The 20,799-nt window shown below is 39.5% G+C and overlaps 1 pseudogene; it reads left to right on the plus strand.

Annotated features, from left to right (window-relative positions):
- Positions 1–1,930: 1,930 nt before the first annotated feature.
- On the plus strand, positions 1,931–11,021 carry LOC114035661 (annotated as a pseudogene).
- The last annotated feature ends 9,778 nt before the right edge of the window (positions 11,022–20,799 follow it).

Below are 20,799 nucleotides of genomic sequence, written 5' to 3' on the forward strand. Positions count from 1 at the left end.
GAATTAGAGCTAGAAAGGACCTTAGAAATCATCCAAACTATGTATTTTGCTTTACAGGTGAGGAAACTGAGATTCAGAGCCTGTTCTGCACATAAACATCCCTATCCCAGGATTTGAATTTAGATTCTCTCACCACAAATCCAGTGATATTTCTGTTGTCACATACTATTAAGGTGGAGATCACAGAAGGGAATATTTTGACTCCTAATAGGGGAAAAAATTCCTCACAGTTAGATTATGTTCACTGTCTTATGAGGTAGCAAGCAATCCATCACTGGAAGTTTTCCACCAGAAATCACATAACAACTTGTCTGGGACTTCATACAGAGGATTCTTGTTGGAGAGGGACTGGATGACCTTTGAAGGCCCTCCTAGGTCTGAGATTCTGTGACTGTGATTCTGAGTCACCTTCTTAACATAACTCTCTGGAACCCCTGATGCTCTGTCCTGTGCTGAAAACGATGGCTAGGGAAGGGGTAGATTTCCCTAGGTTTGGGAATGCTGAATTTAGTGTGGAGGCATGCAATCTTCTGCTTTTTTTAAAACTGAACGACTGTTAGCATTTTCAATTAAAAGGGCTGCCTGCAAGATAATGTGAACAATAGGAAAAAAGAAGATGTGTGAAAGGGGAGGAGGCCAACAGGTCCTTATTATTTTAAACAGAATAAATTGGAATGTAAAAACCACCTCCTATTGTATTCATGCAGACAATATGGTAGATCATAAATTAACTCTTTAATGTCCTGCTAGAATTTGACTGGTGAATATGGGAACTCAATCAAGGTTTCTTTCTAGCATGACTTTTTTATTGTTTTATTTCTATTCATATCAACTCTGCATTTTGCAGGTAAATGAATCCTACAGGACTTAGAAATGGTTTCCTTTCAGTGAGATGTTATTGTCAGAACTACACTGGTAGAAGTCACATGCTTAGGCTGAATTGACAAAGGACAAAGAACTCCTTGAGTCCTTAGAGGAAAGAAGGAGGTGACACACACGAATTACCCTCCTCCCTTGTCTCCTACCAACTCTTAGATTTTTCTTTGTGATGTTTTGTTGTAGTAATCGGTCTCATAGTTTAGTGAGAAAGAATGGCAGTCAAGGGAATTTGGGAAGATGGAGTCAAGGAAGGGTAACTGTTACTTGCTTACAGAATAAAAGAAGGATGAAAGATTCCACCACAGCTTTGTTCTGCTGAGCGCTCTCTCTCTCTCTCTCTCTCTTTCTCTCTCTCTCTCTCTCTCTCTCTCCCCCCCCAATACAAAATAAACAACATACAATCAGGCAATTTTGCTACTGAAAGTGATGGTTACATGGACCGGAACCAGAGAAACAATTTGTTGTACAGGATGATTCATTGTAAACAGAAGAAAGAATTGATATTCTGAGTCATCATCTGGGCCCTGCTTAAACCTTTGTTCAGCACAAAGCTTCTTTGAAATGTCATCCATTGTAATGGGGTTTGACTTATATTTGGCCTCCCTTTCTGTTAGAAAAATGATACCTGATGATAGTGTTGTTTGTCCTGGGTGAGTACATAAGATCAGAATATTCAATACGTCACCCACTGCCCTCCCTATACAGAACTCATAGGTAGTTTGATGTTCTGTGGAGTGAGATTTTAACAATCTGCCCAGTTCTAGAGACAGGATAGAATAGTTCCCATGATACTCAACTGGCCTACTCACCAATGATGGGAAACTTTATGTCAGGCAGTAGTAAAGCATATTGATTTCCTTTGCTAACACCTCAGCATGGTGCATCAAAAGCATGGTGTAGTGAAAAGGAGCAACCAATCAAGACTCAGAAGTCCTAGGTTCAAAACCCAACTCTGCTAGTTAATAGCTGTGTGTCTGTAGAAAAGTCTTTTTCCCTTTCTGGAGTTTAGTTCCTTCACCTGTAAAATGAGGTGAGGGTGCAACAACTCTAAATGCCGTGAGTCTATGAACTTGAGTGTATATGCCCTATTGGGGTTTTTTTGGGGGTTTTTTTTTTCGGTTTGGTTTCATTTTATTCATTGTTTTTTTTCTTAATGGCTACAGACTAGTTCATGTCTCACTGCCAGGTGGGAAGAGGGGAAGTCAAAAATAATAGTCCATCATAGCAACCAGACCAGGAGAAGCAAGATACTCTCTTCAATCCCTGACAGATATCCATATGAAGGAAACTATAACTTAAACTACAGTTGCAACAGGTATTTGTCATTGTTTATTTGTTTCAGTCACGTCTGACTCTTTGTGACTCCATTTGGAGTTTTCTTGACAGATACTGAAGTGGTTTGCCATTTCCCTCTCCAGTTTATTTTACAGATGGGTAACTGAGGCAAAGAGGGTTAAATGACTTGAAAGAACTGGATGCCTTATTGCTGAAAATGCAAAAATCTAAAACCACACAGCCCCTGTCTTCAAATAGATTACTATTTAATGGAACCAAGATGAAGAGATGGGCAGCTAGCCAGAAAGAGGCTGGGAAAAGGAGAGATAAGATACCAGGGAGGAGTTGAGGGCAAGTACTGGAGAAGCACAAATACATAAAGCCTAGATGGACATAGGGGATTGAGAGAGACTGATAAGCAATTTTCTCACCTTCCCACGCTACCTCCATTTTTAAAAGGGATATTGTTGTTCATTCTTTGTTTTCAAAGAGGACCAATGACATCTCTGGGTGATGTCTTGGGTTGCGCGTGAATTGAATATAAGTGAAGCAGAGCTGCACAAAGTCATCAGCCTCACTCTACCTTCCAAAGTCACTGAAGTCCAGTGGCAGGAGAAAAGTCAAGACAACTGGCAGAACAAATTGTTCTCATCTAACCATTCTACCAGGGGAAGTCTTCACATTCTTGGCATAGACACCTTCCTAACTCACCCATGGGTTTGAGGCCTGTCAGTTACCTTCTACCTTGTTTAGCATGCATGCTGAGATGATTTTACCAGGATGTGGCCACTGCACATGCTATAGCTTCTTGGAGGCACAGGTGAGAGTTGGGTGGAAGGCAGATACCAAAGGTGGATGAGCAGCCCAGAAAAGGGCTCAGCAAGCCCTCACACCAGTGTCCTCCCTGAACACTCCATACAACCCGTTAGAGGGATACACGTCAAAAAGTAAGAACCAGCCACTAGTGGGTTTTTTTTTCAATCTACTGTATTTATAAGGCTATGTGCTTTCATATATTTGTCATGAAATATTTGTAACAAGAGTCTGTCTGTGGTGTGTGTGCCAGGCTTCCCTTCCCCTGTGGTGTTCGTATCTGTTATGCTAATTATATGGGACCAGGGTGAAGAATCCATTTACTTGAGAAATATAGCAGCAAAAGCCTTCTAACTTGTGAAACAAAAGACCTCAGGAAACATAAGAGATCTTTGTTAGTTCTGAAAAGAAACATGTTCTACTGAGTTAATAATTAACCTGATTCTGGAAAAATCCCAACTACTTAACAGTGCTGATTCTAATAATGCTCCAAGTAACCTTAGACAAGTCACTTTACCATTTTGGACCTCTGTTTTCTGAGTTGTAAAATGAGATCAGGGATTCTTTTCCATTGTTTGTGGGATTCCCTTGACAGTCTGGTAAAGTCTATGGACATCTTTTATAGAATAATGTTTTTAAATGCATAAAATAAAATATATAGGATTACCAAGGAAATCAATTCTATTGAAAAAATCAAAGTATTTTCCAATCCAAGTTTTCCTACCCCTTGAAAATTGTCCATGGACCCCCAAGTTAAGAACCCCTGGACTAGGTGATCTCTGAGGTCCTTTCTAGCCTTAACATTCTTTCAGTTAATAATTCCATGAACACTGAAAATATGTTCTGCTGTGCAATCCATCTTCCTTCTGAGACTGCATTCACTAATTGGCTAATGATGAAAGGAAATGGTGTGGGAGAGGCACTAGAGGCTTATCATTTCCAATCCTTTCTTATCCTAGCAATAAAATCCAGAAAATCTTGACAAGTGAAGCCAGGATTACATATTAGTACAAAATTATGTAATTATCACGTTTTAAGGTTGATGACTGCTTCCAGAATTGGACTGATCTCAAAGCTTTAAAGTAGGCCCTCTCTGAGGGAATGTCATTCCAGAGTTAACTAACATGCCATTCTGCCCAGACCTTAGTGCTGAGAAACTGCAGTGTATCCAATGGACAGTGGCTAAGATAGTGAAGGGTCTATATAAAAATAGGTCACATGTGTGAGTGTATTTTAAAACACTTTTGCATATATTTCCACATCTGATCTAATAAGATGAGGATAATGATATTTGCCCTGCCAGGTAGATATTATTATCCTCATCTTACAAATGAGGAAACTGGAGCTTGGAGAGTTTAAGTAATTTGTCAAAAATTACAAAGCTAGTATGTGACAAAGACAAAACCCACCTCTTCATAATAGCTCACAATAATGGCATGGTTTTAGGCATTCGAAGTACAAATACCTTATCTCATTCTTCATCCTAATCCTGTAAGGTAAAAGATATTATCAATCTCATTTTACAAATGGGGAAACTGAGACTCAGAGAGTTTTTTTTAAAAGTGACATTCACAGAAACTTTAAAGCATCAGAAGCAGGATTCAAACCCAAGTCCTCCTGACACCAAAGCCAGCACTCTAGCAACAGCACCATGCTTATTCATATTTCCAATTAGTGCTCTTTCTTCTATATCATTTTCCCCTCCTAAGTGGCATAGTGGGCAGTGTCAGGCAAAGAGGATCTAAATTTTGTCTTAGACATTTACTAGAATCTGAGCAATTTATTTAACCTCTCTGTGCCTCAGTTTCTTTATCAGTAAATTGAGGGAGTTAGACACAATAGCCTTTGAGCCTCTTTCTTCTCTAAGCCTATGATACTTTGATCTTATGCAGACATTTGAAGAAGCTAGAGTATTTGGCCTAGAAAAAAAAAACTGAAAGGGGAATATGATAATGATCTTCATATGCTTTAAAGACCCATGAAAAAGAGGGGGTGATATGATTTTGTGTACTCAAGTGGGCAGAATTAGCACCAATAGTTGGAATGTATAAGAAAGAAAGCAGGTTCAAATAAGGAATATTTTTCTAACATAACAATTAAAATGGGATGGAATGCCTTATTATGTAGAGTTTACTATCAAGAAAGAGTCTTCATATGGAGGCTAGATGACAGAGATGCTATGTGAGAGACTGGATAAGAGGCTGAATGAGGGGCTCTCATTGACCCCTTCCCAATTCTTTACATTCTATGAGTACATGAAGATACAATGCATCTTCACATCGGTTTCGCAAGGACACAATCATAAGACTGCTTACTTCTAGGTAATTGCTTTATTGGATAATGGTGTCCTAATTAAATCCTTGAAGTCAATACTCAAGCTTTTTCAACTGATGAGAGAGAAAGAGACAGAGAGAAGAGGGGAAGGGAGAGGAAATGAGGGAAGGAGGGTAAAAAGAGAGAGAGAAGGAGGGAGAGTGGTAGAGGGAAAGGAGATGAAATGCTTTCCTATTAAATTATGGGGTTTTTTTAAGGAAACATTCAATATTAAAACAGCTAAACACAAACTTTTATAATATTAAAGAGCTATTTTTGAAAAGATAATTCACTTCCTTACAACATCACTAATGTGAAAATATGTTTAATAGGAATGTATATGTATAGCCTATATCAGATTGCACACTGTCTTGAGGAGGGAGGCTGGGAGGGAGGGAAAGAAAAATTTAAAACTCAAGAGCTTGTTGAGAAATCAAAATAAATTAATAAAAAAAGAAAAGATAATTCAAAAAGGTAAAAAGGTACAAATAATTATCTTTCTCCCTAATCCTTAACTATAATCAATCACTGCTTCTACTAAAGCATATTTTATCCCTAGTACTGTGTTGAACTAGAAGCTTCACTAGAGCTAGATTCCTGCAGACTTGTCCTCCTTACATAGACTTTCTACAGATGTGCCCGGTGTCAAAACCCCTGTATGCCTTTCTCTGTTGTTGGTTATAATTCCTCTAGCCCAAGTCTTTTGATTGCTGAAGACTTTGATTGCTACAAGCTTTCGCATTCAGTCAATAGCGCTCAGAATGCTTGCAACCTAACTATTCAGTTTCTCCCAGTTCCCTAGGCCAAGGAAGAAACTACCTTTCTGATCCATGGAGCTGTCGAGAGAAAAAAAGTCATGTCACAGGGAACACCCACTGATCTTCCTATAAAACCTCATGATTATCTTTTCTCCAATCAGAAGGGAGTAATTTTCCCTTTTCAAAGGAGTCTCCCCACTCAACTGGGATTACCAGCTGTTTACGGATCAATTTAAAGATAATGGTTTCCCTAGCAACCATTTCTAACACAAGATCAAATACAACTGTTCTCTATTAAAATACTTGGAACTACAAAAATTCTAGCTGATACCAGAATATAACTTTTAAAAACACACACACATTTAGCTAAAACATAACAAGGTTTAAAAACAGTCCTATAAAATGTTTTCTCAATCCCACTCTCAGTAGGGCATACAACCAAGCTAATTGACCCATGCAAAGATAAAAGCATGAGCTTTATTTAGCATGTGCTCTAAATAAGCTAATTGACTCAATACTTCACATTTATATACATCATCATTAGTATTTCCATTATATTTCAAGCCTTCTCACATCTCTCATTTGAGTTTCAAAGCAGTCCAATGAGATAGTCATAGAAGTAGTCAGGGCCCTTAGCTATCTTCTGGGCCAGCCCTTTCATTTTATAGAGAAGTTGACAGCAGTAGAATGATGGTTGGGTAGGTATTGCTCTAAGGCAGTGATCCATTCAAATTATAGGAAACAGGATATAAACAGTTTAGGGGGTCCTGCAGGACACATCCACAGTCTTTACCTAATTTAATTCTGTTTTTCCTCCCTTGGAGACTAACTCAGTACTGTCAATAGAATCGTAGAATAACAAAACTGAAAGGACTTTAAAGATCATCTAGTCCAAATGTCCTCATTTCACGGATAAGGAAACTCAGGCCCACAGGACTGAAATGACTTGACCAAGGTCAATGGGAGGGCTAGGATTTGATAATTTAGCCTTCTAAATTCCCAAATCAATGCTCTGGAGATCTTCAATACCCCACTGCTTTCATTCATTTTGCATATGCAGAATAAGTACTAATTGACATTGATGGTGTGTCCTTTATGCCTAACTTTAGGAAAGTCTGTAAGAGTTTTCATTAACCCTCAGTCAGAAAACTCTTTTCTGTCTAAGACTAGGCTAGAGCTCTCGGACTGTATGATTTCCACAATAGAGAGAGAAAAATGCTTTCCTCTTTAGAGCCTTCCTTATAAAGTTACACTCAACTACCCTGATTCTTCAGCACTTACAGCAACCCCAGAACCAATCTCTTTTTACATATGACTTACAGAAAATCCTAGAGAGTGAAGAGGTGTGACTCAAAATCTACTCTCCTGGTGCCAGGGAAGTCCAGGTCGTGTTTACCCCCTTCTTCCTTGAGCGATGGTGACAACATCAGATGAGTTAACTAGAGTGATTGATTTCAAGCACGCACAGCACTCTGTCGGGCTTAACACTCTTGAAATGTGTTTCTCGCTGACACTGGGAGTGACGAGTCCTATTTTGGGAAGGAAACAAACTGCTCAATCCATGAATAGATAGAACAAATGTAAATCAGAGTGAGAAAGAGGTTACCCGTGCCTTCCAAAGCCTTGTTCCAAGTTTCCATGGGAAGAGAAGGATTATGCCCTCTCTCCAGAGCCCTGCTGCCTCTTTGCTGATTTTTTTTAACATAGTCTGTGCCTACATAGAAAAAAAAATGAGATAGAGACCTCAAAAAAGTCTACAGAAAACCCACATCGGAAAATCTGAGAGGCAGTGTGGTTTGGTGGATAGGGTGCTGGACATAGAGACAGGAAAACCTAGGTTAGAATCCTGCCTCAAATATTTAATAGCTATGTAACCTTGGGCAAGTCACTTAACCACTTTGAGACTCAGTTTCCTCAACTGCAAAGTGAGATGGCTGGACTCAGTGACCTCTAAGATCCTTTCTAAGCAGCTCTAAATCTATGCTCCTATGATCCCATAACCTGTCCCCTCCCATTTAAAAAGATGTATTCTCTGCAAATTATACTATTTTGCCTCTGGACACACTGACTTGCATCTCAATTCTGCATAGTTCTCTGATAGGTCCACTTTCAGGTGGTGTCATCTTCTTTTCTTAATACCTTTTTTGGTATCTTACATCCCTCCAAAGAATCCATAGCAGCAGGCAAAATCCTTTCAATGGTAACCTCCTCACACTCTATAGATACCCCTAAGAGCAACAATACAATGTAAAAGAATGAAATTAATAAAAAAAAATTTAGTGTGTATAATATGTGCTAAGACCTACATTAATTAAGCATTGGGGATTACAATTAAAAAAGAATACAGATTCTGCTCTCAAGGAGCCCACACTCTAATAGGAAAAGGCAACATATATAGAAGAGTTCACCTAGAGACAGAGCATTTATTCAGCTTTACTAAGTGCCAGGCATATCTGCTAGCGCAGATAGAAAGGCCTAGAGGTCCTAAGATTTTAGCAACAAGGAAGAGGTATAAGGTTGTCTGTCCCACAGGCATGGTCCAATACCATTGGAAAGTGGGCAGTGAAACTATGGGTTAGAATGGGATTTGGAGTTCCCCCTGGTAGGAGTGGGGTTGGAGAGTCAGTGTCTGTCCAGGAGGAGAGACAGGAAAGGCAGCTTTGACTGAAAGGTTGGAGAGGGCTCTGGGGTGAGTAGAGAGCAAGGGTGTGTCGGTAAATTTTTAAAAACCATCTCTCTGGGGGGAAAATACGTACACACACATACATATACATATATAGATATATACACAGACACATACATATATAGATGCACACATATTCATATGTGTGTATGTATATTATATATGGTACATAAAACAGTTTTAAATTTAATCTGCTTTATTAATATTTTCTTAAGTCTAGACAACAACAGTTGTCTAGTGAACGAAATAATAAATCAAGCCCTGATTTGTGGTTTGCTAATTTCCACAGTATAAATGCTCACATTGAAAATTTCCTATTTGGTTCTTTGGGGCTGCAGCACATTCTTGGTGTAGAAGGAATTTGGTTCCCACTGGAGACACTGGAGGTGTCCCATAGCAAGGTCTGTCATCAGGAGCAGGGAAAAAGTGGGTCTCAGCAGGGGTGGTAGTTCTATCCATGAGAGTCTTGCCCTCCTGTAATGGGGTGATCCTGGAGTTTATACTCATACCTGAAACTTAACTGTGCAGTGTTGCTCTAAGATCCTGTCCACACTAGTGTTTCCAAAGTCTGTCTCACCCTAGCCACTACTGGTACAGAGAGCCTAGGCTCAAATCAAAATACTCAAGGTAACCTGTGGCCCAGAACTGAAACTTTCAGTTTATACAGACCCAGTTCAGTCTTGCGAGCTTCTCAGAAGCACACACTCTTGTCTATCATCCCTACTTCTGACTGAAATGTATGCTTCTCAAGGGAAGGGACTGCATCCTGTTTCGCCTTTATATTCCTAGAGCTTAGCACAATACACTGCACAAATAGATGCTTCATACTGTTTTGTTGAATTGGATTATTCTGAATAGCCTCAACTCAAAGACATATTTGTACATAGACCCCTAAGATCACCCACAATATGGACATAAAGTTATGCTTTATTTATAATCTATTTATTTATTTATTTACCTGTCATCTTTATGACTAGAATAGTCACCATGGAGCGTTTACTTGTTGTAGTCCACATCTATCCATACGATGGATAGAACAAGCATCTTAAATGTTTCTAAAATGTTTAACCTACATATACCATAGAATACTAGGCTTTCTGTTCCTGGGTCAGAAACAGAGGGGAAACAACATTTGAAAACATAATTCTTCATGAGACTTCCTCTGGGAGAAGGAAAGCCAAACTATCCGATGCCTCATGACAATGATGATGGTAGTATGGCAGGTACAGAGGGTAGTATAATAAAAGAATTTTTAAAAAACACACAATACAGTATAACTACTACATAAACCTGTGACAACTAATATCCACACATTGGGACTGATAATAAAAAGGCTTAAATCAGAAGTTCGACTGTTTTAGGTCAAGGAAGAGATATTTGGGGGCAGATAGGATTCTGGTATCATACTGTGTAGACAGGTGTTACACTTTTAAATAATAATAACTAGCATATCTATACTGCTTTAGTATTTGCAAAGTACTTTACAAATATTATCTCACTTTATTCTCATGACAATCCTGAGAGGTAGATGCTATTGTATTATCCCATTTTAGAGATGAGGAAATTGAGGCTGAGAGAGGTTAAGCGACTTACCCAGAGTCACCCAGACAATAAGTGGCTGAGGCCAGATTTGAAATTCTGGGCCTGCGACTGGGTGCCCGCTGCTGGGCGCGCCTCCTGCCGCATCTGAGGCCTCGCACCGGCGAACGCTGGCCTGGCCCGAGACCACCGCTTCTGCAGGCTCACAGCCCGCCGGACCGGGGCCTCGGTCTCGCCTCGGCCCTGAGGGGCGCGGGCTCCAGAGCGGACCACGGGGGGACGAGGCCGATGCCCGGGCAGAGCGGGCAGCGGCAGCTTATACGGAACCCAAATTTGACATCGACCTGCTTGTGTCTCTCTTGAGGCAAGGAAATGCAAAAGATGTTTGTGTGATCCAGGTTTCTCTAGAACTGAAACATACAGATTACTTTGTGGTTGTGAGTGGAACCTCCCCGAGACACTTACAGGCTATGGCCCAGTACGTAGTGAAGATGCACAAGTTCCTGAAATCCAAGAATGATGCTTTTGTTGGGGTTGAAGGGAAGGATGCCGATGATTGGCTGTGTGTGGACTTTGGCAGCATGGTGATTCATCTGATGCTTCCAGGGACCCGAGAAACCTACGAATTGGAAAAGTTATGGACTCTGGGCACTTATGATGATCAGTTAGCTCAGATCGCACCAGAGTCCCTGCCTGAAGACTTCATCTTTGGCTTTCTACCAGAGGAGGAGCCTTCCATGGATTCTCCATCAGAGGCCTAGAGAGAATTAAGTAAGAGCTTTGAAGCCCCTAGAATTGGGCCGTGTTATTAGAAGGTTTTCTGTTTGGATTTGCAGCCAATTAATCTACTAGGACATTTCTGAGTCCTGTCTGGAGCCTCTGTGATGGTTGCTGCTCAGGGCCAAGCATACTCTCACATGTACTCAATGTAGAAAACTCATGGAAAACAGAAAGCTTTGGAAACTGGGCAGTGGCAACAGTTAGGGACTGGCCTTCAAACAAGTTACCTTGAGCAAGAACTTCAGACTTCTCGGGAGGTGTGTGATTTACGCATCCGAAATTACAGAAATCACTTCAACATATCACCTGGTCCCTAATCAGTTTTGTGGAGTCGTTTGCCTGGCTTGACTTCTCACCTCTGGAGGAGCTGATTCTGGTAGCATTTAAAGAACTCTCATAGAGAACTCTCTTTTCAGCTTACAAGTTTAGCATAATGCAGAAATGTCCTTTTGTTTAAGGAATGACTTATGTGGGGATCATCTACACTGGGTCTTAATTTTTATTTTTGTTTGTGGGGAAGAGATGAAAACCTCCATGTGAAAAATAGGCAGCACTTATGGACTGTTTCTAGATTTGACGTTGACAGAATGTGAAATAAAAAAAAGAAATATTAACTAAAAAAAAAAGAAAGAAAGAAAGAAATTCTGACTTCAGATCCAGCCTCTATCCACTACACTTTCTAATAGCTGGGTGATACCTAATGTCAACCCTGCTTTTGTGACAGATTACAAAATCAACACTTAATTATATTATTCTAATATCTTTCCAAATAACAATGCATTGAATCTGCCCACATCTTTTCACCATATCCTTTGGCCTCCCCATGTTTCTAAACTAAATGGCTAATTGCTTTGGCCTCAAGAAACCTCTTGCTCCCCAAGCAACTCTACCAATAAGGACTATGTCTAGACATCATTGAAACATCCAGAAGGCAAGTTGGCTAACAGAGAGCAGAGCCTTAAGGCTATAGAATATGACTGGTAAGTTTTAATCAGGGGAAGGAGAGGAATCAGCCCAGGATAGTAAGCTGGGACAAAACCAAATGTGACACTAATTTAAAGGCAATTCGGACGGCCTTGGGCCCTCTTTGGTGTGTGTGCATGTGTGTGCATGTGTGTGTGTGTGTGTGTGTGTGTGTGTGTGTGTGAAAGAAACAGGCAGATACACAGCAAGACTTTGCTGGAGGAATACAGTGTGATAGTGAAAGCAAACTGCCTGCTTCACAATTTCTCCTCATATACTGGCTGAGTCAGAGCATAAGACACTCCAGGAGAAATCCTCAACCAGAGGTTTTAGATCCCAAAGTCATAGCTAGTAGGTTTCCAAACCAGTTGCTGCTACCACCACCTGTCCTCCATGGAATGGTGAGTTCATTCCAAAGACTTTGTTGCCAACATCTACTACAACCTCCTTGCCTCCACCTCCCTCCTCCTCAACTCTCCTCCAACAATTGGGAAAATAAAAAGTAATTCCACACCAAAAAGGTGGCATAAAAGAGGATGATTTGGAAAAAGAAAAAGAGGATGATTTGGACCTAGTTAACCTAGATTTTAGCCGAGCTTTTGATGAAGTGTCTCATACTATTCTTGTGGAGAAGATGGAGATATGGATTAGGTATTAGTGCAATCACATTGATTTCTAATTGGTTAGATAACTGGAATCAAATAGTTGCCTTAATTGTTCTATGTCAATGTGGCAAGAGATCTGCAGTGGAGTACTTAGGGGTCTCTACCTGGTCCTGTGTGGCTTAACATCTTTATCAGTGACTTGGACAAAGCACAGATGGTACACTCTTCAAATTTATAGGTGACAAAGCTGGATGAAAGAGGCACTATCCAAAATTATTTTGATAGGCTAGAGCACTGGGCTAATGAAATTGATTATAAGATATGATAAGATGAAATTCAACAGAGATAAATATAAAATCTTGCACTTGGGTCCAAACAAGCATGTCCACAATATAAGGTAGAAGAGGCACAGAGAGCCAGCAGTTGTTTTGAAAAGGACAGGGGAGGGTTAGGGGTGGAGAGCAGAGGTGGACTACACATTCAATATGAGTCAGCACTGTGATGTAGCAGCCAAAAAGCGAAGAAGTTATTAGCTGCATTAGGAGGGCCATAGTTTATAGGAACAGGGAGATGAAAATTCCACTGTACTCTGTCCAGAAGTAGGGTTCAGCTCTGTGCACCATGGTTTAAGAAGGATATTGATAAGCTATAGAATGTCCAGAGGAAAGCAGCTAGACTGACTAGGGGCCTTAAGTCCATGATATTTAAAGATAAGTTGAAGGCATTGGTTATGTTTAGCCTGGAGAAAAGAAGGCTCAGCGGAAACAATATATTCAAGTATTTGAAGAGCTTGCACATGGAGGAGAAAGTAGACTTGTTCTTCAAGTCTCCAGAGGGTAGGACCAGGAGCAGTGACTGGCAGTTCAAAAAGGGCAGGCCCTTCTTAGTTGTGTGACCCTGTGCAAGTGACTTAACTTTCGTTTGCCTTAGTATACTGGAGAAGGAAATGGCCAACCACTCCAGACCCTTTGCCAAGAAAACCCCATGGACAGTATTGACCTACTATGGTCCATGGATTCACAAAGAGTTTGACACGACTGAACAATAAACCATACATAAAGATCCCTGCGGGCACTATATTGACTTAGAAGGCTATATATTAACATTATATGTGTTCTATTTCATTTTTATCTATTTTGTTAAAGATTTCCCAATTACATTTTAGCCTGGTTTAGGCCACACTCAGGAGTGTTGTGAGGAGCCTGCAGGCCAAGTGTTTGATACTTTTGGATTAGATCATCTTTAGGATCCATTTCAGGTCTTAAAAAGAAAAAAAAAAGTATTCAATTTTCGTATTGTGAAATGATAATAATAGTGATATTATTAAAATAGTCTATAATTTTCAAAGTAGCTAAATACATCATCTTGTTTGAGTCTCACAACAACCCTGTGAGGTAGGTATTACATGTATTATTACATTCTGCAGATTAGAAAGCTAAGGCTAAGAAAGGTTAAGTAATTTGCCCATGTTAACATACCAAGTAAGGTCAGAGGGAGAATTTGTACCTAGGTCTTCATGACCTAGCACTCAAATTAGACTGCTTCTGGATGTATGGAAATTTTTGGTATCATTAACAAGTTCTATGTATTTACAGCATTTTTTTTTGCATTTAGAGCATTTACAAAATGTCTGCTGCTGTTGAATTGTTGTACCAAGTTCTTCTGAACTCCCAACTCAGACTTGTAACCCTGTGCGCATTTTTATTTTATCCCAGAAAATTAGCCCCTTTGGTATATCTGAAAGTTAGGTGCTCCAGGCTCTAGCCTTATGAAGAGCTGATCTAAGAGCCCTGAGGATAGAATCTTGAAAGACTCAAAGCCATCAAGTAGTCAAAAATGACCCACATTGGCCTCCAAGCAGCATCGAGACCCAGGAAATCTGTGAACAGGAGAAATGTGACACACAGGTGACAAAAGTTGGACAACTAATTGTGTGGGGAAATAGGACTTAGGAGAGCTAGATCTAATGCATGGTGACATTAAAATAGATGCTGCTACCAGATGGCAGAGAGCAGAGATAGAAAGACAAAAAAAAATTAAGCAAAAACAAACAACCCTTACATTGCTTATCAGTGCTGGAGAAAAAGAAAACACCAAAGAGGGGTTACCAGAAGTCCAGTCCTTATGCTGGACTGCAAACATGATGCTGTGGGGAAAGAGAAGCAGTCTCAAAAGGCTTATTGGGATTTTGAGAAGCTCTGTGAGCTTTAGTAGGAACTTGTAACAAGAGGAGCGCCATCTGCTTCCCCAGCTGTATTTTCCCTCCAGCAGAGTAGCTATCATCTCCTGGGGAGAGTACCCACAGAATTCTCTATCACCATTTCAAAGTGCTTAAATATATCATCTCATTTGAGTCTCACAACAATCCTGTGAGGTAGATAATATCACAGGTATTATTACATTCTGCAGATTAGAAAGCTGAGGCTAAGGAAGGTTGAGTAATTTGCCTATGTTAACACACCAAGTAAGGTTAGAAGTAGTTTGTACCTAGGTCTTCGTGACACTGGGTGGTTAGATGGTTCAGGGGATAGAACATCGGACTTGGAATCAGAAAGACTCATCTTCATGAATTCAAATCCAGCCTCAGACAATTAATAGCTGTGTGACCCTGGGCAAGTCACTTAGCCCTATTTGCCTCAGTTTCCTCAACTGTAAAATGAACTGGAAAAGGAAATGGCAAACCACTCCAGTACTCTTGCCAAGAGAACCCCAAAATGGGGTCACAAAGAGTAGGACATGACTGAGTAATCATCATGGTACTGAGTCTAGTAGTGATTTCTATCATTTTTTACTATAAACCTGGATAGGCAGGTGGGAGGTTTGACAAATGTTGTAAGGAAACTAATCACATAACATAACACTTGGAACAACTAAACACAAATCCTGATGGTGATAGCATGTCTTATAGAAGGCTTTAAAAGTTACATGTTGACAAGTTGTACATAATAGAAACAGTTTTGTGTATAATCTTTTTGTGTTCTTCTGTCTATTTGGAAATGTTCGCTTTACTTGGTGTTAAGTTCACAATTTTAAAAAATTCAAAATGGGGCATGGGAAGAAGGTTTAGAGTAGGGGTTAGGAACCTGGGGCCTCAAGTGCAGCCCTTTGACTGAGTCCAAACGTCACAGAAAAAAATCCTTTTATTACGGGGATTTGTTCTGTGAAGTTTGGATTCAGTCAAAGGGCCACAGTTGAGGAACCCACCCCTGGTTTAGAGAATACAAGCTAAGCTATCCAACCTGATATTCAAAGGTTGCCAAACCTTTGATAAAAAATTACCGGGACACACAAAAATACCAGGATATCTTTCAGAGTGACTCACTCCTGGCTCCTGCCTCTACCCAGTGGTAGAGGCTAGTATCTATTCCCCTTGCAAGTACCCTGGCCCTAGGGTATTATTTAAAAAAAAAGAAAAGAAAAGAAAACTGACTCTTGGGAAAATAGGTGAATATGTTACGGTCATATCGTGACTTGAGAGAGCTGGGAGCAGTGGGATTTGGGGTCTGAAGACCTGAGTCTGAGTAACAGCTCTATGATCTATGTGATTGACTTTGGGCAAGTCACTTAATCTCTACGGACCTTAATTTTCTTATGTCAATAACCAAGGGAGTATGAGATCATAGGATTATGGATTGGAAGAGGAAGGGCATTTATAGCCCATCAAGTCCATCCACCATATTTAGAAACTGGTATACTAGAAAGATTGCTAGACCTAGAGCTAAAAGGCTTTGTTTCAGTTCTTGTTCCTGAAATTTTTTCACCCTAAGGACCTCAACTTCTTTATGTATAAAAGGAGTAGGCTGAACTAAGTGACCTCTAAGGTCCTTTCCAGCTCTCCCTTTTTATGTATCTAAGTCCCAGTCATACAAAGTCCTCAATGCCACTTGGCATTGGTTCAAATCCTTCCAGATGCGTAAAGTACAAATATGAGTTCAAGTGCAGCTGCTTTGAAAATCCCTATTATACTGCCTCCTTCTCATCAAGATCCTGTCTGATGGCAAAACTTCTGACCAGAGTCCTATCTGTAGGAACTAATGTCGTTGTCTGGATCTTTCCACAGGCCATTGGTCCACTCCACCTGCCCAGATTGAGAAGTAAAGAAAGTACAGTATCCTGCTGTGCTTACTTGTTAGTTATAAGAAGAATTTATTTTAATGCTATAGAACAAAACATAGCCTTAAAGGCTCTGCTCCTATGCAGTCTTTCCAAAGAATTATGCTTTGAAAAGTATGGGGTGCCCGAGGTGATGCCCCCTGTCTTATCTTCTTATGAGCAGTTAGATAGTACAGGGGGTTGAGTGCTGGTCCTGGAGTCAGGTAGATCTTGAGTACAAATCCTACTTAGACACTTATCAGCTATGTGACCTCGGACAAGTCACTCAAGCTCTGTCTGCCTCAGTTTCCTCAACTGTAAAATGGGGACCATAATAGCAACTGCCTTCCTAGATTATTATGAGGATCAAAAAAGATAATATTTATAAAGCACTTAGTGCAATGCCTAGTGCTAAATTAATGCTTGTTTTCTTCTTTCTTACATAACTCTTTCCTCTTGGCATTAAATTTGCCCTAATTAAGCACTCCCCCAAGCTCACCAGAATGATCTACACTGCAAAACCACACAATCACCCCTGATAATAACTACAACTGCATGTAGGTAGTCAGGCTGAGCTGGGAGACAGGTAATGTATATTTATAAAAGACAAATGTCAGACACCCCCCTACAATGGATTTCCAGATTTGTGGAGACCCCCATTTCCTACAAACACTGCATTTGGGCCTTGGCCACAAGTGTCTTTGCAAGACTAAGAAAAAACAGGTAAGCTGTCTGTCTCTATTCTTCTAAGAAGTCATGAATTCTTCTTCCCTGCCAAATATTCTTACTCTAAGTTTGTATTCTTTCTTAAATAAACTTCAATATCAGAAAGCAAAAGTCTGATGTCTGTGTCATTATTTCAATGATTCTGAAAGACTCCCGCAGACATATGTGATGATCATACAAGGATTCCTTGTAGATGCATCCACAGGAATAATTTTGTTCAACAACCCTCTGATGAGCGGTATTAAGCAAGAAATAAATGAGGGAGTTCCTAAAATGTTCCTTGCTACCAAAATCCATCTTTTTTAACACCAATATTCTCCCTGTGATGCTATATATGGCTGCAAATCATAAAACATCATGATCTCAGAAGAATCAAAATAGTAGATGACCCAAAAGGAAAAACACATGGTAGCTCCAAGTAAACTGTAGCATAGCACCGAGAATAACTTGACTGTGAGAAATGGTGGGAAAAGCAAAGAAATTTTATATATCTATATCTATACATACATACATACACATATTTATACACATATATGCACATATGTGCATATATGTATACATATACACATATACACATAATTTTATATATATTATATATATATATATGTATGTATATATCTGCCTGGAAAAGCTGGTGAGGTGGGTATGGAGTAAGAGTGAGGCTGAAACTTATGAAATCTTAAAAGATCATCAGAAGGTAAACTTCTTAAAAGTAAGAGTCATTTCATTTATTGTTTTTGTGTCCTCAATGCCTAGAACACTGTCTGGCAAATTATTATTATTATTATCATTATCATCATCATCATCAATAATTAATATTCATATAATACTATGTGCAAGGTATTTTGCAAATATCTCATTTGATCCTCACAACAACTCTGTGAGGTAAACATTACCATTGTCCCCATTTTACAGAAGAAGAAACCGGGTCAAACAGCCAATTACCTAAGGTCACACAAGTAGTGAGTGTCTGAGGTCCAGATTTGAATTCAAATTTTCCTGACTCCAGACCCAGCACCCTATCCACTGCACCACTTAACTTCCTCCAATAGGTACTTAATATATGCTTGTTGATTGGTTGATTGATGATGAATGATTGTCTTCCCAACAATGTTTAGATCCTCTAGGCTGTGTGTATGGCAGGGCACTGACAAGAATTGTTTACTATCAGAAGACACAAGTAGGTTGTAACCTCCACGGGATGGGGTAGGGGAGGGAGATTAGCAGCAATAATGAGATTATGGAGTTATGGAATTGTCAATTCATCAATCAAAAAATCTATTGACAAGCATTTCTTAAGTGCCCACTTTGTGCCAGGCACTGTGCTACACATTGGAGATACCAACACAGTGAATGAAACATTTTTGGCTCCCAAGGAGCTAGCATTGTATCAGAAAATAGAACTTCTAAGTGTGTGCAAAATTATATATTAAATTAATATATAATCCGAAGCTCAAGCAGTAATCATTCTGTCTACACAATGAGAGATCTTATTCAAATTCCAGATTTGAGCCCCAGGTTTTGTTGTTGTTGTTGTTGTTGTTGTTGTTGTTGTTATTCAGTTATTTCAGTTGTGTCTAACTCTTCGTGACCCCATTTGGGGTTTTCTTAACAAAGATACAGGAGTGGTTTGTCATTTACTTCCGCAGTTCATTTTATAGATGAGGAAACTGAGGCAAACAGCGTTAAGTGATCTGCCCAGGGTCACACAGCTAGTAAATGTCTAAGGCAAGATTTGAACTCAGAAAGATGAGTCTTGGGGCAGCTAGGTGGCGCAGTGGATAGAGCACCAGCCCTGAAGTCAGGAGGACCTGAGTTCAAATCTGGCCTCAGACCAAACACTTGACACGTACTAGCTGTGTGACCTTAGGCAAGTCACTTAACCCCGATTGGCTCACAAAAAAAACAAACAAAAAAAAATAAAAACAAACAAAAAAATAAAACAAGAAAGATGAGTCTTTCTGACTTCAGGTCCAGCACTCTATCTACTCTGCCACCTAGTTACTCTGAGCTCCAAGTTACAAATACATAAATATAAAATCATTTGGCAAGAAGGGCACTATAATGACTTCATGTAGAAAATGATACTGAACTGAGCTTTGGAAAGAAAAAAAAACTAAAGTCTCAGTTTAAAAAAAAAGTGTAATGAACACTAATAAAGCTGAGATTCCAGTGTCATAGAATTAAGCACCTGGTGGGAATCTAATTGGATTGCCACTAAATCTTTTGTGTGTGTAGGGAACTTAGAGGCATAAAGATTATGATCTTCTGTGTTCCTCACCATCACAACCCAACCACCACCATCTTCACTTTTATTATCGGGTCAAAAAATATTTTGAAAAATTGGCCGCGTGCATATATATTGACTTTTAAGAACCTTTTCATGGAAGTGGTCAACATTTGGAGAGCCATTTCCAGCATTTTTCCCCCTCAGAATCTGGTAGCATGAATTTTGAAATTGCATGAAGACCAGCTCTACACAATCCTGCAAATGGGAGAAACCCTGTGTAAACTTAATGCTCTCCTGGCTTAGCATTTCGCATATTCACTTCTCCGTGACATATATGTCATGTTTGCTTATTTTCCTAGTCAAAAACATTCTTGCCACCCTCTACCCTGAAGGATAAACAGAGCAGAAATACTGGGTATTTCTTGACATTATTCAAATCACACATTGAATATGAACAATTTCCAGACCCTCATTGTCCTGGTGGCAATAATTCTTGGAACTATACAATATCAGCTCTGATTCTTTGTCCTTGATTAAATCCTTGAGGGTCAATTAGATCTCCTATTTGTATACAAAGTATGATGTGCTAGGAAAAGCATAAAATTTGGAAGCAGAGGACCTGGGTTCAAATCCTGGATGTGCCACTTACAACTTCTGTGACCTTTGGCAAATCACTTAATCTGGGTGGGCCTTTTGTTGTTGTTGTTGTTGTTTTTTTGTCTGTGAAATGATGGGCTTAGACTAGTTGACTCCTTTTTTTATTTTTTATTTTATTTTTAATTTATGGAATAAAACAAGCATTTCCATAAGAAAGTATAATAAATAAAAAGGTGATTGCACATGAAACTGCAAATCTATTGTGTATAACTTCTATTCCATTTAAATATATAATAAAGTATCACTTAAATTTCTTTTTTTCCCTTTTTCTCTTCCCCCCTAGAGATGGCTACCATTAGACACAAATATGTGTGTATACATATGTGTGTGTGTGTGTATGAATATATATATACATATGCAAAGTCATTCTCTACATACTTCTATCCATCAGTTCTTTCTCTGGTTGCAGATAGTGTCTTCCTCCCTATGTACTTTGTAGTTAATTTGAGTATCTATAATTGTTAAAGTGACATTCACTCAAAGTTA

The sequence above is a fragment of the Vombatus ursinus genome, unplaced genomic scaffold (assembly GCF_900497805.2).
Source record: "Vombatus ursinus unplaced genomic scaffold, bare-nosed wombat genome assembly UNPS02009205.1, whole genome shotgun sequence".
NCBI lineage: Eukaryota > Metazoa > Chordata > Mammalia > Diprotodontia > Vombatidae > Vombatus > Vombatus ursinus.